The following is a 24,898-nucleotide window of genomic DNA, read 5'->3' on the forward strand; positions in this document are numbered from 1 at the left end:
AAAAAATATATATTATTATATATTATATATAGTATTGTTCAGACTATAAGGTTCACCGGATTATAAAGCGCATTATTCGACACTAGTAAGGAACAGGGGTGTCGCCATGTTTCCCTTCTAATTCAGCAGGTCTTAATGTTGAGTGGCAAGACCTGTAAAGCTAAGCTAAGTTAAGTAAACAAAACTGTTATTCTTAAAAACAAAACATTTTCCTTTAAAGTTAAACGAGTGCTGGATGTTAATCTACGCAGATTTCTCTCCTGAAATCTGTTTATTTGAGTGAGTAAAGTGTTTTCGTTTATTCACAGTAAGTTCAGATTTCCAGATTTCCACTAAGGCTGGGTGCAACAGCATTAGCATTAGCAGCTAACCACTGAGGAACCCTGAGTGTTCTGGTAAGCCAGGGCAATATAAGCTAGCGGCTCGTCCCACATAGTTTTTTTGAACACAGTAAACACACAGGCTCCAATATACTCACCTCTGAATGGCGAAAGAGCTAGCACTTAAAGGGATTAGCAGCTTATGGTGCTCCAGCAGTGCTAGCTAGGGTTAGCAGGAGGCTACAGGCTGATAATACACACCTCTGAACGACGAAAGAGTTAGTGATTATTTTCTTAATATCCAGTGGTTACAAAATCCAGGACTGACAACTGGATTCAAGGTCCACATTGGAAGATCAGGGCTTTAGAGTATAATAGAAGTTATTGCTATTTATTATATTAGCATTTGATTTTCTGTAGAAGAATAACTTCTTGCAGGTCAGCAAACAGCGAATATAAGATGTACATTCCTAAAAAGCTGTACAAATAACTTTAAAAGATGGAAAGAAATTCAGGGATTAGTTTCTCAACCTGAAGAACTAATATTATAATATAATATGAAATGTTTCCATGTTTACCATGGAGGATATCAAGGTTGAAATACTAAAAACACGTTTTTTTTATTAATGTATCTTCATAAGCATTCACATTCTGTTCTGGATGAAATGTTAGAACTGCACACTGAGGTCCAGATGTCCTTCTGTCCAAGGCTTCTTCACACCTGAATGAACTCATGAAGAGCATATTGATTAAAGCAGATGATGAGCTGAATACACTGAAATCTGAAGGTAGAAAAACACTGTTTAACTGCTGACAAATATATATATATATATTATATTTATATTTTGCTATTTATAGGTTTATGTTTGAGTTAAATGAATGAGTAGCTCCACGCCACCTTGCTAGAATCCGGAGAGCCCTGACATTTAACTTAAAGAGTGCACAATAAGCTAATTAAAAACCACTGTTTACCTCCTATAACACTACTAGCTTCAGCTCTGAGCACCGCCATCACTGTACTGATAATAACATAGACATATATATATATATATATGCGGAGTCTATGGGCTCTCCAGATTCTAGTAAGGAGGTGTAGAGCTACTTTGAGCTGGATAACGGTGTAAAAAGTGATTTATTAGGGTAAATTATGCCCCGTATCTCCCAGTCTGAAGGATGTTTGTTGGACAAATGCTGTGGGAGAACGGAGGTGTGCTATTCATCAAAGATAAGAACTTTTTATCATGTTTTACTACAACAAAAGTCCAATTTATACCAGAGTTCTCCTTTAAGGCAGATCGCTGTAGTCCCTGAAGCTTTGGCTTTCCCACTGGGAAAACTGGATTTGCACATCATCATCATATTCATCATCATGGAATTATTGGTGGAGTCGTCTCCATATGCCTGCCTCAGCAGTGCTCTGCCTGCATGTACAGCATGTCAGGAAGATTTATATCCGTACAGACAGTGATTCTGACTCTGCTGTCTCTCAGGATTGATGAGTCGAGGAAGTGATCCAAGGTCACGCTTTCAGTTCAGCAGCAGAAAGTTCAGGAAAGTTTCCAGAGTGGAGGAAGTGTTCAGTTACGAGCCTCTGACCACTGAGCTGCTGGTGTTCTGGCCTCCATTCAGCCGAACTCAGATAAAACCAGGACTATCTGTTCCTCACAGGTGACAGAACTTCCCTAAATATGGTACTATAGCATGGAGAATGGCTGTAAACACCAAAAAAACACAAAGTTTAGAGCTTCAGATATCAGAACAAGTATTCATATATTAACTAAAAGTGAGTGTGGCCTGAACCTAGAGGTTCTGTTTAATGTTTTAAGAGATTTTTAGAAGAAATGATGGAACCAACACTCCAAATGTGACCCTGCCGAAGATCCTGAGGAAGAACCATTGAGAGACTTGACAGAATAAACTACCCAACAATCTAAGAAAGAACCACTGAAACCAAGAAACACTAAAATATGAGGATAAACAATAAAAAAAAACTCTCTGGGATAATCTTTCTAAGGGCATAAGGTTGGAACGTTGAAAGCAACCAAGTCACTGAGAAGTGAGAAGAACAAGGACTCAAAACATCTAAGAGCGAAAAATCTAAGAGCATGAGAAGAAACTCTCTAATAGTATGAAGAAGAACCACTGAAAGGAATCAAGACTTCTCCTTTATTTTATTTCACTTCATTTTATTTTAACACACTGTTAAAATGTTTATACACAGGGATAAAGGAGGCAGGGAGTTCAGAAAAATAAATAAATGAATACATTTTTTTTCTAATTTTTATTTTTATTTTTCAGTTTTCCATTTTTATTTTATTGTATTTTAACACACTGTTCAACTGTTTATACACAGTGATAAAGGAGGTAGGGAACGACGTAAATAAATACATATTTCTTTAACATTTTTTTTTACATTTTTCATTTTTTAGTTTTTTAGTTTTCTTTTCTTTTATTTAATTTTACTTTAACACACTGTTCAATTGTTTATACACAGGGATAAATTAGGTAGGGAATGGCGTAAATAAATAAATATATATATATATATATTTTTTTACTTTTTTGTTTTCTTTCCTTTTATTTCCTTTTATTTTATTTTAACACACTTTTCAAATGTTTATAAACAGAGATAAAGGAGGTAGGGAACGACGTAAATAAATAAATGTTTTTTCTATTTTTATTTTATTTTTAACACACTTTTCAAATGTTTATAAACAGAGATAAAGGAGGTAGGAAACGACGTAAATAAATAAATATTTTTTCTATTTTTATTTTATTTTTAACACACTTTTCTAATGTTTATAAACCAGGATAAAGGAGGTAGGGAACAACGTAAATAAATATATATATATTTTTTTTACATTTAGTTTTATTTTTAATTTTTTTTTCCAGGTTTTTGTTTCATTTTATTGTAACACACTGTTCAAATGTTTATTATATACAGGGGGAAAGGAGGTAGGGAACGACGTAAATAAATAAATAAATAATTCTATTTTTTTTTTTTTTTGTAAAATGCATAACATATAAGATTGCTTACTACGTAGAAACTTTTGAGAGACGTGTGCAGCTCAAGAAGCAGACGTAATAAATAAAATAAAATAATAAATAAAAATAAAATATAATACAATAAAAGAGCACTTCCTCTCAGTGCAGAAGGGTGGCGCCATAGTCTGCAGTAAGTGAATAACTGCTCTCCGGCGCCCCCTGTCCGCCAAGCGAGGGAGCGCCACTACGCTCCTCCACGTGGTGAATAAATTATGCAGATTGAGGTGGGCGGAGCTTGTGCGTCTTGTTCCACATGCTTGAAGTGTGTGTGAGTGTGTGTGAGCGTGTTAGTATGAGAGTGTGTGTGAGCTGAGCTGAGCTGAGTTGATGCTGCTGCAGCTGCTCCTCACTGAAGCTGAGCTGGACCTGCCTTTACTACACACACACACACACACACACTCGTGCACACACACACTCGTGCACACACACACACACACACACACACACACACACACACTCGTACACTCTCTCTTCTGTTTGGGAAACTTACTCTGCGCTCGTGCTGCGTCTCGGCGCGTGCTGGTGAACTCACCTGGAGGGAGGGACGCACGCGCGTGTACACACCTGGACGCGTTTGGAGTGTTTTTGAGGGCGCGCGGGGGGTTTCTGCACGCGGAGATGGATATTATCTGAGTTAATTAGATACTGACCGCGCGCGCCGGTTCTGCTCGAGGTTCTGGAGGGTTTTTGTGAGGAACACGGGGCTCGCGCTGTTCTGGGACCTGGTGAAAAGCACGGAGTCACTACAGACCAGCTACAGATGACTGATGAATGTAAGTTCTGCACAGTTTATGGACAGTTTGCGTTGTGTTTTATTATTTGTGTCCTGTGTGTGAGATGTTCCTCCTCCTCCAGGTGTGGTGGAGTGAGGGTTTGGAAGGTCTGCTGTTTTACCTCATATTCAGAGTTTGGTGACTTCTGGGAGGGTCTTCAGGGTTATACAGTATTTTTGGTATTTTAGATCATTTTTTTTAATTCTTGCTTCTCCTCACAGCGTTTAGGTTTCTCGTTTTTTTTTTAGTTTTAGTTCATCTCACTGGTCATTTCTTCAGAGTTTGGTGATTTCTAGAGGGTCATCCTGTATGTTGGACTGGTTTAACCTCAGGTTTCTAAAAAGTTGCTAACCCTACCTTAAGTGGTTTGTCCTTCAAAACCTGGATTTTTCTTTAGGGTTCTACAGTATTTTTTTAAATGGTTTTAGATTATTCTTTTTTAAAGTCTCACAGCGTTTAGGTTTCTCCTTTATTTGAGTTTTGGTTCATCTCACTGGTCGTTTCTTCAGAGCTTGGTGACTTCTATTTCATTATTTGTTTTATTACAGAGTCTGTGGCCCGTAACTTCAAATATATTTCTCCTTCTGGCCCTCAACAAAAAAGTTTGGACACCCCTGTTCTAGAGGATCATGCTGTATGTTGGACTGGTTTAACCTCAGGTGTCTAGAGAGTTGCTAGGTTTAGTGGTTTGTCCTTCAGAACCTGGATTTATCTCCAGTGTTCTACAGTATTTTTGTTATTTTAGACCATTATTATTTTTTAAAGTCTTGGTTCTTCTCGCTGCATTTATTTTTTTTCTTCTTTTTTTTTAGTTTTGGTTCATCTCACTGGAAGTAGTCTTAGATCATCTCAGTGGTTCTTTGTTCAGAGTTTGGTGACTTCTAGAGGGTCATCCTGTATGTTGCACTGGTCTAACCTCAGGTTTCTAAAGAGTTGCTAACCCTACCTTTAGTTGTTTGTCCTTCAAACCTGGATTTTTCTGTAGGGTTATACAGTATTTTTGGTATTTTAAACCATTATTATTATTCTTTTGTTAAAGTCTTGGTTCTTCTCACAGCGTTTAGGTTTCTACTTTTGTTGAGTTTTGGTCCATCTCATTGGTCATTTCTTCAAAGCTTGGTGACTTTTGGAGGATCATCCTGTATGTTGCACTGGTTTAACCTCAGGTTTTAGAGAGCTGCTCCTTTAAGTGGTGTGTTCTTCAGAGCCTGGATACTTTTTCATGATCATACAGTATTTTGTTCTGGTTTCCTCAGGATCTTTATAAAGAGTCTTCTTCTGTTTCTTCTTAGTGCTTCTTTCTTTGGCTTTTAAGTTTCTTCTTTTTTTAATTTTGGTTCATTTTAGTGATTGTTTCGTCAGAAACAGCTTTGCAGTGTAGGTACTTTTAGATTTTTGATTTCTCTTACTGGTTATTGATTGGTTTTAGTGCTCTGGTTCTTAATGAGTTTCTCATTTCTAGAGTCTTGGTTCCTCTCCGTGGTTGTTTCCTCTGACTCTTGGGCTATTCAATTTTCTGTTGGTAGAATTTATGTATTTTAGTTGTTTTAGGTTTTGAGTCACATCTTTTTGAGTTTTTGTTAGTCATACTTCTTCAGGCTTCTTTCAGAGCTTGGACACTTGTGTTGAATGTTTTATTCATGTCCTGTGTGTGAGATGTTCCTCCTCCATGTGTGCTGGGTTTGAATGATGAGTAGTGATGTGGAAGGAGGGTTTGGAAGTTGTGCTGTCAGTGGAGTGATATTCTTGAGGGGTTTAGGGGGCTGCGGGAGTCTGGAGATTTGTGGATGAGTCATCCTTTGCACTCGTTTAACCTCAGGATTTGAGAAAGTTTCTACTTTAGACTTTTGGTTGCTTTTAGTGGTTCTTCCAAAGAGTTTTTGGCAGTTTTTAAGCTCTTTGAAATTTTCTCTTGTTGGGTTTTGATTCTTCTCAGAGTTTGCTTCTTTTGTGAGTCATGGGTTGTTTAGTGGGGCTTCCAAATACTCTTCTTTACATCCCATTACTTTCCCAAAGCTATATCTAAATGGGATGCCAAAATAAGCATCTGTTTACCCTGATTAAGCTTCATTAAAACATGAAATGCTGTCAATAAAGCTGCAATTCCTTCATAATACATCAGCTCTCCAGTGGAGACCCTTATCCAACTTGCAACCCAACACAAAGAGAGTGAAAATCCCTCTACCAGTGGAACCATAATAAAATCTCACTTATTTAAAAAAGCATACAAACACAAAAACCCACATTCAAAACACCAACAAACAACATAATAATTGGAGTTGAATTTTGACACCAACTGAGGGTTGAGTCAGAAGATTTTAACACTGGATTTTACTGTCTTATCTTTAGAGTGTTGGTTTCTCTTAGTGATCATTGCTTCAGAAACCTTTTAAGGGTTATATTTCTCTGGTTTTCTCAGACTCCCAATGAGTTTCTTCTGTCTAGAGTCTTGGTTTCTCTTTGTGGTTCTTCCTTCAGAGCCTGTTGACTTCTGGAAGGCCATGCTTTGCTTTGGTTTCTTCCGAAACTTTAGAGAATTGTAGCTTTACAGTGTTGGTTTCTTCCTTTAGATCCTAAAGACTTCTTAGTTGTTATGTTTTTTGCACTGCTTTAAACTCACGTTTTTAAAGAGTTGGTACTTTTTAGTGTTTGATTGCTTTCAGTGGACCTTCCTGAAGAATCATATTGTACGTTGCACTGGTTTAACCTCAGGCTTTTAGAGAGTTGCTACTTTAAGTGGTGTGTCCTTCAGAGCCTGGATATTTTTCAGGGTTATACAGTATTTTGTTCTGGTTTTCTCAGAGCAGATTCTTTCTTCAAAGCCTGGTGACTTCTGGAGGGCCGTAATTGTCTATGGGGTTATTGAGTGTTGCTAAGCTATAAGTTATATTGCTCTGGTTTCCTCAGACTCTTAATGAGTTTTTTTTCTATGGTTATTGCAAATTTTTACTTTTTGGTTCTTAATTTGACCTTTTTTCTGTGTTTTCTGTGAAGAGAATTTGTCAGTGCTTGTTGTTTTTTGGTTTGCTTCCTTGTGCTTCGTTTTTGTTAGTCTTCTTGGTTCTTTGTTGGTCTTTTTTTAGAACCTACAGGCTTCTGGAGGAGCATACTTTCCTCAAACTTATAGGTTTGGAGTCTTGATTCCTCTTAGTGTGTTTTATTTAAGGTTTTTTAGCTTGGTTCATTTTGAAGGCTTTGTTTTTCTACAGGTTTCTAGAGCTTAGTCATATTTTTGCTCAGTTGTTTCTTAGTGGTTCTCAATGGCTTGTCACATAGAATATCTAATATACTATATGTTATTGGGTCATTGGCTCCTTTTACTGTTTCTTTTATAGCACTGCTGTGAGGATTTGATTGTATTTAGTAAGGATCTTGGAAGATCTCCACCCCACCATATTCCCAACTCTCCAGCTCTTTTAAAAACTACTGAGTAGCTCCACAGCTTTTAGATGCTCCATACGTTTATTTCTTACTATTTTCCAAGGCCAGATGTTGAGCAGTCTCTAAAAGTTTGCAGTGGTTCAGTTTGGCCTCTGATTAAGTTTGGCTGTTAGGAGTGCTTACTGTTCAGGGAATTCCAGGATTAGGCTTTGAGCTCATTCTGAAACTTGTTCAGTTCAGGTTACGTAAGCATTATGGGGAAAGTTGTTGTTGTTGTTTGGGTGGATTTCTCAACATCTTTAAAAATCCCGCTTTGCTGGTGCAGCCCAGAGAGCTCCTAAGCTCTGTAAAACGTGTTGAATGATGTGATTGTGGGTTCATATCTGTATTTGTTCAGAATGTAGGTATAATATTTGTTGGCTAGGCTTCCTAAATGAGAAGATAAGAACATTTGATTGAATAATGCATACAATAGCAGTGTGTAGTGTGTGTTCTGGACACTTTTCCAAAAGAAAAACTGTTTTTTATACACCATTTTTACTGGAACAATCAAAACGTCACATCATACATCATCAACAGAGGGCGCTGCACAGCGGCAGTGAACAGAACCGGTTCTGTTCTTGCTATGATCTAACGTTCCTGGTTCTGGAACCTACTTTTGTTGGTGGAAACTGGTTCCACGTTGGTGGAAAAGTGCTAATAGTGGGTGCTCATTTAACTTCCAATGAAATACATCATCATACGTTTTAAAAGTGTATTGTGACCAGCAGTGTCTGCCTAGAGTTGTCCATGCGAGTAGGAAATTCACACACACAAGTTTCTAGCAAATTTGACAGTAAATTAACTTCGAAAAAGTTAAATCATTGAAGTTCTGAGGCAGAATTAAGTCATGCTTATGGCCTTCAGACAGCCAATCAGTGGCCCCCATAGTCAAGAATCCACAATGATGTTGAGTAGATTCTGTATGTCAGGTTTTTTTCACTTTATTATTTGGTAATACTTCTAAATGTGGTAGATTTGATGTCTTTTTGCCTCTCACAACAAAGCAAAGCAAAGTACATTTTTGGGAATGTACCTGTTAAATACAGTATATAGAGCTGTTAAACAGTCATTTATTGTATGGTTTTACTGTAAAAATAAATTAAAATTCAGCAGTAGGTTACAGTGCAGAGCAATTGGCAGAAATCACGTCCACGTTTAATATAGGATATCCTTCACATATATATTGGATGTTCTTTACCTTCTGTGGGACATAACTGTGTTTTATTTTCGGTTCTGTTTAAAGTAAAGCTGAAACGAATAATATGCAATAACACACTGTGATTAAAACACTATCCTAACTTAAATCCAACTAAAAATATAATATAAAGAATCTCATGGATGGATTGATTTTAGATGGATCTCACATGGATTTTAGATGGATTTTGTCCTGACTCTAATGACAGTAACTACAATTTTTAAAGCAGTTTGTTTAAATGTCATCCTTAATTTATCAGTCAACGTCCATTTTTGACATTTATTAAAGTGTCCACCTTCTGCCCAGTCATTACTGTCTAATGTATTTGAGGTTTTTCTTGGTGTGTGTGATGTTTTTAAGTCGTTCACCACAAGAGAAAGTAATGTGGAGTAGCATTGGCTGAGATTTGACTCATTTGTTTGACTAGTTTGACGTTCCTGTGCGTCTAGATTTGTCCTTTTCCCATCATTTCTACATTCTTTTGGAAATTGGTTGGTCATCAGTGGAATTCTTTTGTCTGCGGTGAGCCGATGCCGGGCTGACTCTGGGCTGACGCTGGGCTATTGTACGGTGCCTTGTTGGAGCTCCTTCAGGCCACATTCCTAATCACCCTTGGAAGGTTTCTGCGATTAATATTCATCATGAAAGCGGTGCCGCGCTCAATCAGCGCTAACTTGTTTCTCTGACTGATGAATTCATTTCAATGCAGTCGCCCAGCGTTTATCTGATTTATTCTCATTTATTAGGTATAACAACGCTGATTGCTTGGCTACTGGTTGGTCCTGGCATTTTTGGCTTCTGGGTGGTGGAGGGAGGAGGGGGGGGGCGGATAGAAAAGTCAGCACAGCCCTGATTTACCTCCCTCAACCCTCCCCTCCTCCCCTCCCATCAGCACCATTTGTCAAATGCCAAGCATTAGCTGTTCTGTTGTTTGCAGGCTTTGTGATCACAGCCCAGTTGATTTGAGCTGTTCCCTGGTGACCTTAAAAACCATCCATCCCCAGGCAAATGAGAGAGCCTCCATTAGACCTTTCTGTGATGTAGGGGTGGTTGATATGGCCCTAAATTCATATCACAATATTTCATAATAGTATTAGCAGTTTGACAAAACACAAATAAATCTCATTAATAACAAAATACCAATAATAAAAATAATGAAACAAAATAAATAATGTATGACATGAAAATAATGTAAAGTGCAGGATATTTAGCGTATGCACAGTGTTGCTGTGATGTATCATATACATGATAATACATAATACACATAGGTGTTGATTGCTACAGCATTGCTAGGTTTTTGGTTTGCAGTTGCTGTGTGATACAAAGTGGTTGCTAAGGTATTGCTATTGTATAATCAAGTGTTTGTTGGGTTGGGTTTGGTGTTGCTTAAATGTTGATTAGTGGTCTCCCTATGGTTTTGTTGCCAGTTGCTAAGGTGTTACTAAAGTGTTTTGGTTTCTGTGGTGTGGCTAAGGTGTTGATAAGTAGTTGTTAAGGTGAGGTGTTGCCATCGTTTTGGTGCTGGTTGCTAATGTGTTGCTTGGCATTTGCTAAGATGTTACTAGGTGGTCATTGAGGCATTACTATGGTGCAGCTATTGTGTGCTTAGGCGTTTAGGTGGTTACTAAGTTGCAAGTTACTATTGTATCGGCAGGTGTTGGTTGCTATAGAAATACTAGGCAGTTGCTAAGGTGTTGCTAAAGTGCTGGCATTATTCTGTAGGGTCACACTGTGGCATTGGTGCTTGTTGCTAAGGTGTTGCTAAGGTGTTGAAAAGGTGTTGATAAGGTGTCCACAATTGTTTGGCTACGATTGCTAAAAGGTGGCAAAACATTTACTCAAAAGATGTTTAGTTGGTCCAAAAGCTTCTCCAACTTGTTGTTGCATTATTTGAGAACGATTGGTTTGATTTCAAGAAACTGAATTGAGATTGCATCACTAAATCAAAGGTACGTAACTCTAGGAGGCGACTCTCCTTAGCATAGCCAGTCCTGACGTGAGCCAAGTGCAGGAAAAGAGGTTTACGGCTTGGTCCATTTTTATTAGTTACCGGATTGAGTGAAATTTATAGAGTTTGCGGAGAAAACAGGCGAAGAATTATTAATGTTGTGGTCTGAGACGGAGCTGGATCAGGTTGAACACTGACCGTCTTTCAAGACCTTCCAGGGATGAGGTCATCGGACACTGTTCCCTATAGGTGTTCAATTAATTTTTCGACTCTTTCCTGGCCTCCTGCCGTTCCGATCCTTCGTTCTGGTTGAGCTAGCGGGCGATAGACTGACCGAACGCTGGTCATCGCAGACGTCCCAGCTTTACATCACTCTTGATCTCATCCTTTTGGCTCTAAACAGAGGCTTTGATGATGATACAGTCCCATGATCTCTGCTCTGCAGTACATTGCTCCATCCTCACAGGTATCCGGTGAAGCATACTTGTGATCAAGCCTAGCGATTTTTGGAGGATCTGCTTTCCAGAATAGTTAGCGCAGACGCTAGCCAGCGGGGACTGCGTGCCAAAGGGTCATTGCCCAGAGTCTGGCTTTCCCATTAGCCGCTGCCTCGCACACATGTTTTATATGGCCGAGCTGAACCGTGGCCCATAGCTCAGGAACAGTGTCTCTACCCAGCCATTGGCATTTATTGTCCCAGCATCATCAAACCTGGGGCCCGGCGTTCGTCGTTTTAGGCCGGCAGTCCAAAGACTTTTAGCTTCGTTTCCTCGGCTGCTTTTCTGCTCCGCAATAAATCAAGATAAAGAGCAGAGTGTGCTTTCTGGAGATGGTGGAGAAACAACAAGTGTTCCTGAGTTAAAGAGCTTCAGGTGGTGGCTAGAGAAAGGAACATCTGTGCTAACTGGAGAGTGGAGGTCCTGCAGGAATTGTGCAGGAGTGTTTGCTGTGCTATAGGTGTTGGTTGCTGAAGTGTTTGTAGGTGGTTGCTAAGGTGTGCTGCTGTGGTATAGCAGGTTGATGAAGTATTGTCATGTGGTTGTTGAGATGTTCTGGTTTAAGTGTTGTTGTTTACTATTGTATTGCTATAGTACTGGTCGTAGTTGTCCAGGTGTAGCTTAATGGTTGCTTAGGTTGTTGCAAGGTGGTTGATAAGGTGTTGCTAAATGGGTGCTAAGGTTGATATGGATGCTAAGGTTGATAAGGCACATTTTAAGAGAAGCTATAAGGAACTGCTAATTCAGCAGGTCTCACCACTGGGTGTTGGGGGTGGAGCTTACTAAATTAAGTGAAGCTAAGCTAAGTAAACAAAACTGTAATATAAAAAGTCAAACAAGTGCTGGATGTTAATCTACACAGATTTATTTTCTGAAAACTGTTTATTTGGATGAGTAAAGCACTTCTGTTTATTTACAGTAAGCCTAGATTCCTGGATTAGTATTAGCGGCTAATGTCACCTGACATTGCTACACAGAGAAAACCTGAGTGTTCTGGTAAGCCAGGGCGATATTAGCTAGCGGTTCGTCGTGTGTAGCTTGTTTTAACACGGTAAACACGCAGACTACAGTCCAATATACTCACCTCTGACATGTGAAAGAGCTAGAGCTTAGTGCAATTAGCGACTAATGCTCATGCTGCTCCAGCAGTGCTAGCTGGTATTTTTAGCAGGCTAAAGGCCGATAAAACTCACCTCTGAACTTCTCTCACAACTCTGAACCTCTGAACTAAACTGAAACTCCTGTATAGCGAGGTACTTCAGTGGAGTGGCTTCTTAATACCTGACTAGTTTAATTCATACATAAGTAGCATAAGGAGTGTACTGTCAATTTTTGGGAAAATTAAAAGATTTTAAGTGCACCTTATACTGCAGAAAATATGGTAGTATGGAAAAGTGTTTTGTCCACAATAGTGGAGTCACACTAATTACTTCTCTGATGGCCTAAAGGTATAAAACTGTAACAGAATATTTCCTACATGCACGCCGGCTGGTTTTAATGCACATAAAGTTCTGATTTATTATCAGTAGAAGCTCCTGCCAGAAAGCCCTGTGCTCCACGTGCTAAAGGACACGCCAGGCGCGATACATCTCTGTGATACGGCGTGTAAACGGCAGCGTCCAGCCTGCGTCCTGTTAGAGCAGCACGCGGTGAACTTCGTAAACTCGCCGCTGAACTCCTCCGCTCTCCGCCACCAGATGTTTCCACTCAGCGCGGCGTAACCCAAGCTGTGTCAGCGGGTGTCATGTTCAAAGGCCCAGCAGCAGCACGTGCAGCGCCGTGTTTTTCCTGCACAAACACCCCAACAAACACACTCTGCGGGTCGGGGGGTGTGGGAATGAGCCGATACCCGGCGGTACCGCTGATGCCGCTACACCTTCCACCTGGGAACCCATCGTGAAGAGCATCAGCGCTCAGGATCAGAGAGGAGTTCTCACTGAGTTCAGGTTTACAGGAGAACAGATCAGAGTTCCTCCAGGGCCTCAAACTACAAGAGAATGTTTGATGAGGATCTGAGGGGTGAGGCAGGAGTGAGCACTTTGCTTTTGGCTCCGGACTCCAGGAGTTCAGATGGTGACCAAACCCAGACTGATAAAGCTCAGCCAGCGTAAACAATTGGGTTGGTATTAACCCTTTTAGATCCTGCATCAATTACAATGGACATCGTGTAGTTTATTTTTAATTTTTTTGTTAGTTAGGAGAGTAAGTGCTCTTTGAAGAGCTCTGTCTTCAGGAGTTTATTAAAGATAGTGAGAGATTCTCCTGATCTGGTAGTAGAAGGTAGTTAGTTAGAGGTGTTAGGAGAGTAAGTGCTCTTTGAAGAGCTCTGTCTTCAGGAGTTTATTAAAGATAGTGAGAGATTCTCCTGATCTGGTAGTAGAAGGTAGTTAGTTAGAGGTGTTAGGAGAGTAAGAGCTCTTTAAAGAGCTCTGTCTTCAGGAGTTTATTAAAGATAGTGAGAGATTCTCCTGATCTGGTAGTAGAAGGTAGTTAGTTAGAGGTGTTAGGAGAGTAAGTGCTCTTTGAAGAGCTCTGTCTTCAGGAGTTTATTAAAGATAGTGAGAGATTCTCCTGATCTGGTAGTAGAAGGTAGTTAGTTAGAGGTGTTAGGAGAGTAAGAGCTCTTTAAAGAGCTCTGTCTTCAGGAGTTTATTAAAGATAGTGAGAGATTCTCCTGATCTGGTAGTAGAAGGTAGTTAGTTAGAGGTGTTAGGAGAGTAAGAGCTCTTTGAAGAGCTCTGTCTTCAGGAGTTTATTAAAGATAGCGAGAGATTCTCCTGATCTGGTAGTAGAAGGTAGTTAGTTAGAGGTGTTAGGAGAGTAAGAGCTCTTTGAAGAGCTCTGTCTTCAGGAGTTTATTAAAGATAGCGAGAGATTCTCCTGATCTGGTAGTAGAAGGTAGTTAGTTAGAGGTGTTAGGAGAGTAAGAGCTCTTTGAAGAGCTCTGTCTTCAGGAGTTTATTAAAGGTAGTGAGAGATTCTCCTGATCTGGTAGTAGAAGGTAGTTAGTTAGAGGTGTTAGGAGAGTAAGTGCTCTTTGAAGAGCTCAGTCTTCAGGAGTTTATTAAAGATAGTGAGAGATTCTCCTGATCTGGTAGTAGAAGGTAGTTAGTTAGAGGTGTTAGGAGAGTAAGTGCTCTTTGAAGAGCTCTGTCTTCAGGAGTTTATTATTAAAGATAGTGAGAGATTCTCCTGATCTGGTAGTAGAAGGTAGTTAGTTAGAGGTGTTAGGAGAGTAAGAGCTCTTTAAAGTAAGAGTAAGAGCTCTGTCTTCAGGAGTTTATTAAGGATAGTGAGAGATTCTTCTAATCTGTAAATAATATATAATATATCAAGTGATTCAAATGTATGGTTATGATTTTTAGTTCTTATGTAACAACTTTTAGAATTTATTTGTAAACAGACAGCACCATTTAAAGTAGTAGTGTGCAAACAATTGTTTTATTACTTTTATATTTTAAGCAGCCCCCTTCAATGTTATATGCAGTTTTTATAATAAAATTCAGTTTAGGATATCTGTCTATTGAGATTCACTCTGGCATCTTCTGTATGTAAATATGTATTATCTTGATTTTCATTTTAAAATTGCATTAAAACAATAAATTGATTATTCAGATTAATTTGAATAACCTCCCAGCTCTAGCAGCGTTACCTTGTAATTGATTGTTTTACATTTTCGATTGGTTGATTGTTGCATTTGATAGTCTTCTATAGTCTTCTAATGCCTAAAGTTATCAGTGTTGATGTGTAGGTTATTGGAATCAAGCTGATGGTATGATCTGCAAGAAAGGCTGGGTTTGATTTCAAAGGGAAAAACACTGAAATCTGATCCAAATCTGTTCTGAAACCACTCACACTCACACTGGGTGATGTTACTAGATGTGTGTGTGTGTGTGTGTGTGTGTGTGCGTGTGTTGTCCTCTGAGGGTAGTAGAGTGTTTGAATAGTCAGAGCTTCATAGCTTTTATGTGCTTCTCTTAATACGTCAGTGCTTCCGTTATAAACAACTCAATTTTACATTAATTCTCCTAATCGAATAAGGAAATTAAAATAGTAAAAACATTTTGCATGCTGTTTATCTAAATTAATACAGGTGTGGCCTGATTAGACACTGGGTATTTCCAATAAAAAGGGCATAAAAGTGCCTTCCCTGCTGCTCTAAGAAAAGGTACGGTTCTCAAATGCTTCTATTGGGTAGTGTACCTCTTGGTGAGAGATTGCTGAGCACTTCTTACGATGGTGCCTTTTAGTTAAAATAATGTATATTTCCTTTTATAGGAATTTTTGGCAGCAGTTAATATAAACGTTAGATAACCCAAACCCTCCTAGTCTGTTAGCAGAACAAGACATTACCTTTCATCACTGACTTCTCGTTTAAAGCTGGTGTTGTGCTGAATTCAGCACCCCCGCCAGGAAAAGCACCCCCTCTCGGTAGCGCGCAGCCATGTTTTCCTGATAAAAGCGTATGCTGTAGCTAACTTTCATTAGAAACGTGCTCCCAAGAGGTGGTGCTTTTCATGGTGGGGATGCAGATTTCAGCGCCCTTTTAAAAAAAAAGAGTTTATTTTAAAACAATTTCTGCTTTTTCTGCAGTTTCATTTTTTGGGCAGGGACAAGTCCACTTATTTCTGATATTGGATGGGCCACCAGTTCCAACGTCAGTGCTTTGGTCTTGCCTCTTCTTGCAGGGTTTCCAACTGGTGTTTTTAAGCAGGACAATACTCACCCACACACAAAAATGGTTTTCCAAGAATATTCTTAGATCTAATCATTTATTACAGTTCTGTAAATGACAACACAACCCTGTACTTTATTCCTGTGACCTTTTATGCTCTTTAATGTTTCCCAAACTCATCTCATTCGCCTCTGACTCGTCTCACTTGCCCAAAACTCATCTCATTTGCATTAAAACCCGTCTTTTCTGTCTCAGAACTCATCACCTTTGTTCTAAATGTATCTCTTTTGACACTAAAATGGTCTCATTTATCCAAGAAACCATCTATTTGCTCTCAATCTCGCCCCATCTGTCCCAAAGGCTGTTTCATTCCCCCCCAAACTCATTTCCTCCAAACGTTTCTCATTTTCATATGCAATTGCCATTTTCTATTGAATCACGTTTCCATTAGCGCGTTCACGGACGTGTTTCAGAAAGGGCTAATATTTGTAAATAAATGGACAGTGTAATAGACAGGACGTGCTCCAGCTGTGCAGACGGAGAGGTGTTTGTAGATCCTCGCGAGAGTCCATTACTGCAGATTAAAGATCAGACATGTGGCTTCCTTTGTTGAGTCTTCAGCCTCCTCTGTGTTGGACGTCCTGCTTTGCAGTGAGGGTTGTATACTGGTTATAATGGAATTAGGTGAAAGCCATAACACAGCCGGCGACTAACCCCGTTAGGCAAATTAGCTGTCTGTGAGGTCCCTTGTTTAAGAATAATTTTATTATGTCTTAAGATATTAAATATATAAATTTAAAAATAAGTTTGGTTGCGGATGACTTAAAAAAACAAATAGCATTGAATAAATTACATGAATTACATGTAAACTATAAATATTTATCTTGCTTTTCAAAGAAACATCTTTTTTTTTGGGTTTCTTTTGTCCTGCTCTTGTCTCATTTTCCACAAAAATGCACTTATTTCTTATGAAAACCCATCTTTTCCCCTTAAACTCTCCACATTTGTCCCAAAAGCTGTACATGCATCTTATTTCCCCCAAGTTCGCTTTTTCCAAACGTATCTCGTTTTTATTTGCTTCTGTCAACTCCTATTGAATCCCATTTCTATTGATGTGTCCATAAGTGTGTTTCAAAAAGGGCAAAAATGGATAAATGAGTGGACTCTCCCTTTGATTCGAAAAAGCAATAAAAAAACTAACAAACTATTTAGAATATTTATAAAACAGTTAACTATAAAACCCTGGAGAAAAATAAATACATAAAAAAGGGCCAGCGTAAAATGGTCAAGCTGGTTAAGCTGGTTAGCTCTTAACCAGCATAGGATCATCAAGACCAAGCTGGTTGACTAGCATGACGTCTATGACGAAGCTAGTTAACCAGCATGACCTTGATGACCAAGCTGGTTGACCAACATGATCATCACGACCAAGCTTATTGACCAGCATGACCCCTATTACTAAGATAGTTGACCAGAATGATCAACAAGACCAAGCTGGTTGACCATCATGACCTCTAGGACCAGCATTATCTCTATTACCAAACTGGTTGACCAGTATGATTAGCAAAATCAAGCTAGTTGACCAGCATTACCTCTATGATCAAGCTGGTTGACCAACTTCACCAAAATGAAGCATGTAACAAAAGCTGGTTAGCCATTCAGTTTACCACTTCGACCACTAAAGACTCAGACCATCTTAAACCAGCTACCATCAGAAGCCTAGTCACGAGCTGGATTTTTTTTTTTAAGCTGGATTTTCGAGTGACATGTTTTTGGGCTAAGATCAGGCTAAATTAGTCGTAAAATTGAAATCCTAATGAAATTACCCAGCAGCAACTTTGTGTTATTTTTTTATGGTGAATTATAGTGGTGGTTTGTGGTTTTTCTCTAGACTGCTTCTCTTTAAGGCCTTTCTTTCTCTACGCCCCGTCTTTGCCTCATTTAGCCTTCTTGAATAAATGAACCTTGGAGGACGCTGGTTAAACTTACAGGCAGAATTGGATCATTACTGCACTCGAGCTTTTAACATGAGCTCTGGTGTTGATGTTCGAGGTGTTGGTGAGGCTGTTGTGGACGTGGGTTAGTGGACGATGACTGTCTGGGTGAAAGCGTGAACTCCGGCGCTCTGGCCAGCTGCGGTTGTTTTGAGTTTGGCAGGATGGTAACTCAGTTTGACGGAGGTCTTTGTTTTGGCTTGTTTAGATTAGTTTTTTTCCTCTGTCAGATTTTTGGCACTGCTCTGTGAAATGGAGCTACTGGCTCTAAGAGAAAAGCTGCAATACTTATTTAGAGATGTTATAAGAGGTAGGTGTTAGGGATGCACCTACGGCTGTCACGATACATACGTTATCGATTTATCGTACAATAAACAGACATTACCTTAAAAATATTTGATAATCTTGCAACAATTATTCAATATAATCAACACTGTCGATTATTTAAATTAGTCGACTACAAATATCCTTGTCGACTAATCGCTAATTTGTAATAGTACCACATTACACAAAGTTTTAGAGACGGGACCGCAATAGGAGATTGGTAAATGTCTCACTCACACAGTTTACACTCAACTCAACAAAGTTTACACTCTTTAAAAGTGCAAACATACATTTTTTACATATTTAGTCACTAAATATCAAACATCCTGGCAGTTAAATGCATTTTAAATCTCATGTTCAGCTGTTTCTATCGATTTTATAGATTGAGAACATGGCAGAAATAATCGTTGACTAATCAACTAATCGAGAAAATAATCATCAGATTAGTCGACTACCAAAATAATCATTAGTTGCAGCCCTAATCGTGATATTGTCTATTGTGTTTATTTGTATGTGTGTTCACATATATAATGGTGAACAGTACAGCTGTGACTCCAAACACACACAGTGTATAACATTGTAGTAGATGTAGAAAAAAAGTGTATACTTCCCAAGCTTTGATTAGTTAATTAGTTTGTAAAACTTTGTTGTCTTTAAAAGGGTAAAACTGCTTTGTTATGCTGTTCTATTATTATGTCAGTGGCATTTAACAGTCTTAAAATTACAATAATATTGTTAATCGCAATCATTTCTAGGATGATATAACGCCCACAAAAAATGATCATGACGGGTCTAGATGCACCTTGATCTGTTATGATGATTATCTTCTCCACACGCCACCAATAGTTGTTCTGACCTCAAACTGTTTATTCTTTTTATTTAGCATTGAATAAATTACATGAATTACATGTAAAATATGAATATTTGTCTTGCTTTTCAATGAAACCTTATATTTTGTCCTGATCGTGTCTCATTTTCCACAAAAATGGTCTTGTCTCCTCTGGAAACCCATCTATTGCCCCTAAACTCTCCACATTTCTAAAATCTGTTTTACTCCAAATTCATTTTCTCCAAACGTATCATTTACATTTTCACTTCCATTGAATCTCATTTACATTGATGTGTCCATAAGTGTGTTTCAAAAAGGGTAAATATGTGTAGATCAGTGGACTGTGCCTAACATTTACATATTTGCTCTTTATTTGATTCGAAAAAGCAATGAGAAAAGTAAATAAATGTACCAGATTGAATAGGCAAAATACATTTACCTCAGCAATGCTACTCTAATACTTATTTTACCTCAGCAGTGATATTGTAATCATGAAAACATTTTAGCATTTAGCTAGCTATCTAGATACCTCAGCATTGCTAATAAAATCATACATTTACCTCAGTAGAGCTATTCTAATTATACATTTACCTCAGCAGTGCTATCTTAATTGTACATTTACTTTAGATGAGCTTTTCCAAATTAAAACTTTATCTCATCAGTGTTATTTGTCATACTTTTGCATCAGTAGAGCTTTTCTAATAATACATTACTCAGTAAGGCTATTTTAATCATACATTTACTTCCGTAGAACAATTCTAATTCTAATTATTTTTAAGGATCACTGTACATTTCATTACAAAAAGCATATTTTGTATTTTATGAGTAGTATGCTCTTCTAGAGCATTTTGTATATCAGCATATCAAAATATGATGATTATATATAGTAATATTGTGTATCATAATGTGTTTAATGAACGTCTTTTAAATATCTTAATACAACATTATCATCAGCTAGCCCTACTTAAAATATTCTTTTTAAAGCTTTGTTTTGTGTGAATAAATCCTTCTTTTCACTTAATGGGCTGAGCATTGAAAGTGCTTTTTTGGCATTTTCTGTTAATACTTTTGGTTGCCAAATATTCGGTTCATATCTAGTAGTGGCAGAAGCTTTACTAATTCTTAAACCTCTATCAAGTAAAATTACTATTCCACTGAAAACAGCCGTGAGCTGATAGAGTTGGCGGGTTGGCAGGGTTGGTTGGGTCAGTGGGCGTTAACAGGTTAAAAGTGACCATTAGATGTTATTGGAGGCGTGCTTTTAAGTATATACAGTGGGTCTGTTTTCATTTTAGTGCCGTCAGACCTCATCAGCGCAGATATTGTGGCGTTTACAGAGCGACTGTTTTCTTTTTCTTTCAACCAGGTCATTTTCTATAATTAGGGAGCACATGTGCTTTGTCATCTTGGCTATAGGATCGACCACATGACCCAAAGTAGGAGTGAGGAGGAAAAGTGGAGAACGTTTTCTCCATTAATCTTCCAGATTTTTGTAGTAACACATATGATATTTAGGTAGAAGTTGTTTTTAAGTATCCTGAGACCATTGCATGTATTTCAGCTGTTTGCAGAGTCTCTGTATTCTCTCTAGTGGCTGCTTATGTATTATTTTCAGGTTTATGAATAGAGAATATTAGTAGCTTTGATCTCCCTGAGCCTTTTTATCTTTTTTTAGGAGGACGCTGGATTGTGTGTGATGTATGAGTGGATCTGACTCCTCCGTAGTAACCGCTGCTGTTTTTGGCAGGGGTAGGGATGCTGCGAAGTCACAGAAAATGAGATCTGTGTTAAAAATAGCATCGGAAAACAGGGTTAATTCAACCCGAGCCAAATTAATACAGTTCTGTCCAATAAATGCATTAATAAAATTACGAGCCATTGAGTCATTTCAGCGACTCATCCTAATTCCCAGCAGCAGCAGCAGCAGCAGCAGCAGTTTAACATTAATTTTAGGAAGTTTGGCTTAAAATGCTGAGAGATTTATTAAGATCATTTAAAACATTAATTTGATGTTATTGTGAGAACATTGGTCAAAATTTGATCAAGGTCAGGTAGTATTTTGAGAATATAAAGGGCGCTGTTTTATCTGTCTATTAGTGTGCCATCAGTTGTGCATCGTGCAGCTTGACTAAGGGCGTGTCGGTGTGTCTTTGCTATCATATTGACAGGAAAAGTACATCTTGCACGGCTCGAAGTCTCTTAATTGATCATTTTTGACAAAAAGTGAAATAAACCAATCGCAGTGTATCTTGCTCATCGTTCCCTTTTAAGAGCCAGGTGAGCTCTGATTTTGGCGGATTACTATTTTAACGGTGCAGCTAGGGGTGTGCCATATCGTATCGTACACAATAAATAATTCAGTGTTTGGTCATATAGTCTAAAGTATCGTTATATAGCGAAAAATACCATAAAATATTGGTATTTTTATTTTAGGGCCATATTATCCACTCCTAGTTTATTAGAATAACTTTTGAATAATGTTTTTTTTTTTTTTTTTTAAGTTGTTTGAACGTTCCCTTTTACTTATATACCTGCTTCTCCTCTTTCTGAGGTGTTTTTCACTAACTGTGACCAAACTAACAGTAATAAACAGTAGTGAACAGTCACACCTCTGGACTCGTGAGTTTGTAATATCAAAGTAGGAGCTGTAAGCTCTTTTCACAGTTCTGGCAGCAGCAGGGAAATCTCGCTATTTCCAGCGTTCAGATCTCCTTCAGAAAACTCCCTGAGAAACACTTTGATCAGCGGGACTCCGCTGCAGACCCTCTCTCTGAGAGGAGAGCAGGAGTCGTCTCCTCAAATCAAATACTTCATACTGTAACTGGGTTTTAAATACAGGAGGAAGAAACACGTCCTGTGTGGAGAACAGTAATGGGCTGGCTGGGTTTTCCGCAGGGCCAGTGGAGCATGGAGCGTGCCCTGTGGTGGTTCTGCTACATCCATTAGTGAAAGGGGGTAAATCTCTGGAGATGCTGCAGTAGGGAGAGGGGGTGGTACCCCGCTGGAGGGGCAGGAGCCGGAGGGGGTGGGGGGGGGGGTTAGTGTTTAAATAAAACAAGTCGTTCTTTCATCGACACTCTTAGCTTAACTTTCATTATGATGACTTTTTAAGCTAAAACATGCTAACCGAGCTGCACAGGCTCCTCCAACAAAAGCGCACTTATGTATCAAACATTTTGTTTATTTAAGATGAATATAAAAAGATGAACATCTAATAGTTTATAGGTTATATTTATATATATATATATATAGGTTATATCAGGTGTAGTTTTTAATAGTCAGTATATCTATTCATATTTATCCATCCATTCATCAATGCAATCTGTCCAATATATCTGTCCATCTGTCTACATATCTATTTACTTTTTCATCTATTAATTCATACATCACTCCATTTATACATCCATCCATTTATGCATTTTTCTATTTATTCTCCCATCTTTTATTTATTCACATATCACACCACCCACATCAAAAAATCCATTAATCTATACATCCATCTACCCCGTCATCCATCCATGTGTCTATACGTCCATGTGTCCGTCCATACATCAAGTCTTACATCAAGTTTAGAGTGTCTACATTTGACACCACCATCGATATGATATGATTTTAATTATAAAATATAATCAAAACTATACGATATGATTGAAATAATACAATACGATCTGAATTATATGATGTAATCAATCCGATACGATGTGATCGAAACTATCTGATAGATAGATAGATATATACTTTATTTATCCCGAAAGAAATTTAGCTATATATATGAAAATATATTTTAGGAATATAAATTTAGGAAATATGATTGAAACAATGCAATGTATTGCTTTATCAGTATATTGTTTCACCGCTAGTGTAAACCTGGATGGATGTATAGATTAGAAGAATAGATGAAGGTATAGATCAGTGGGTGATTGGATGGCTGGATCAGTGGATTGATGAAAGGAGGAACGGTTGGATATTTTTGGACTTTTATTGAGTTTTATTTTAGGGCCACAGTGAAACTCAGTCAGAAGTGTGTGGGAGATGTTACTATTTTTATAGTTATTGCAGGAGTAGAGTGTGTGTGTGTGCTCACGCAAATGTGTGTGTGTACTTTGTTAGTCTCTGGTGTGTGTGTAAGTGTTACTGTGTGTGTGTGTGTGTGTGTGTGTGATGCTGACAGACTGAAATGAGCGCTGGATTCCCATATGCACAGGGCAGCCTTCCAGCAGACCCCAATTACAATGCAGCAGAGCCAGAGAGGGGCAGGCCAGACTGCGTGGAGCCCTCCAGCACACACACACACACACACACACACACACACACACACACACTTGCATACTGTCACCACCACTGGGTAGACAGACCACCACAATCAGGCACACAGCATGCACAGGTCTGTCACTCAAGCACTCCCACATGCGCGCACACACACACACACACACACACACACACACACACTTGCATCATATCATCGCTGTCTCACAAAAACCTCTTATCTCCAAAATAGTAGCTTTACGTAAAAAAAAGAAAAAAAAATCTAAACTTTCAATGAAAGGTATTATCAAATGATTTAATTTAAAGTCATTTTGGAGCTTTTCTATTGGTCTATTCATCATGATATTTTAACACTCCAGCCAGGTTCTCATTTCACTGTTTAGCAAATGCTATTATAATTATTGCACATCTTTCTATCTACTACAGTTCTGTAAAAAAAAAAAAAAAAAAAAAAAAAAGTTTACAGCTTTTAAGACTTTTTCATGGCTGAAATCTCCATGCCACCCTGATAATGTCCACCAATCATCTGAGAGTACAAACACACCAGACAGTTCTTGTAGAACTGCATTGCAGTCTGAACACCTTTATTGTTTTATTCAAATAAATCTAGGCGGGCCTATGAAACTATAATGTTAAAAGATGTTAAATATGAAATCCATGCAGTTAACAAAGTGTGAGCTTACAGCCTTAGTTTTCACGTTTCTTTCTCTTTAATAGATTTTATCCTTGTTTTTTTTAAATGGAACTGAAAGCTGATGTCCGTAAGTTTTGGGATTTGTGGGATTTTAGGGCGCTCTTTGGTGAGAATGGTTAATTGCACCGAGCATGCGGAAGAATCATTTTAAACTGGGCGGGTGTGATGCTGTCTTCTTCTTTCAGAGCGGATGAATCCGATTCCAGGTTATGTTTAGTCAGTGAGAGAGAGAGAGAGAGAGAGAAAGCTCAGTCAAACTTCACTCCTTCGTTTCTTTAGTTTTACTATGAGTGAATGAGCTACTGAGCTCTGAGTTTCCTCTTCTGAAGTCCCCATTGCTCCACCAGCCGCTCGTGTTCAGTAAAACTGAGCCGGATCCTCTTTTAGACCCGAGGTGCGACCCGACACCCCAGGTTTTAGAATGAATATTTTGGGCTTAGCAGTGATTGTGGTTCCAGCACACTGTTACCATTAAACACAATAATTTATCCCTTTTCCACTCAGAAATGCTTCTGCTTTCAGTTTAGAAACAAAATAATACGGACATATGCCATATGGACTCTTAAGCAGCTTTATTTTTTAAGAGTATAACAGTAAATCAGTCTTTCAGAACCACACAAAACTGAACAATTGAAATGCTCTGGATTATCTGTGTGCAAGATGCATCTCCCAAACACAAAACCATAATAGCCTCAGTCTTCTACAGTAAATCACACAGAGAAACCAGCGACGAGTCCTGAAGGAGCCACAGGAGGGAGCCTCACATATATTTCCTCCGGTTTGGTTTTAGTGTCACTGAGAAATGAATGCGATGAATGGGGGGCTTTTATGCTTATTCATCATGGTGTTTACATTTAGGGTAAAATACTCGGCGGTCGTAAATTTGTTGCTGAATGGCAAAGAGCTGAAATAAGTCAG

At 38.5% G+C, this 24,898-nt stretch overlaps 1 protein-coding gene across 1 annotated transcript in view; it reads left to right on the forward strand.

The window, feature by feature from the left end:
• Window positions 1-3,764: 3,764 nt before the first annotated feature.
• Window positions 3,765-24,898, forward strand: part of dchs1a (dachsous cadherin-related 1a) — a 168,708-nt gene continuing 147,574 nt past the window's right edge. The window contains exon 1 of the mRNA XM_015608193.3: window positions 3,765-4,135. The gene's annotated coding sequence lies outside the window, so the exon portion shown is untranslated. The remainder of the gene's footprint in view (window positions 4,136-24,898) is intronic.

This window comes from Astyanax mexicanus, chromosome 18, assembly GCF_023375975.1.
Source record: "Astyanax mexicanus isolate ESR-SI-001 chromosome 18, AstMex3_surface, whole genome shotgun sequence".
Taxonomy (NCBI): Eukaryota; Metazoa; Chordata; class Actinopteri; order Characiformes; family Acestrorhamphidae; genus Astyanax; species Astyanax mexicanus.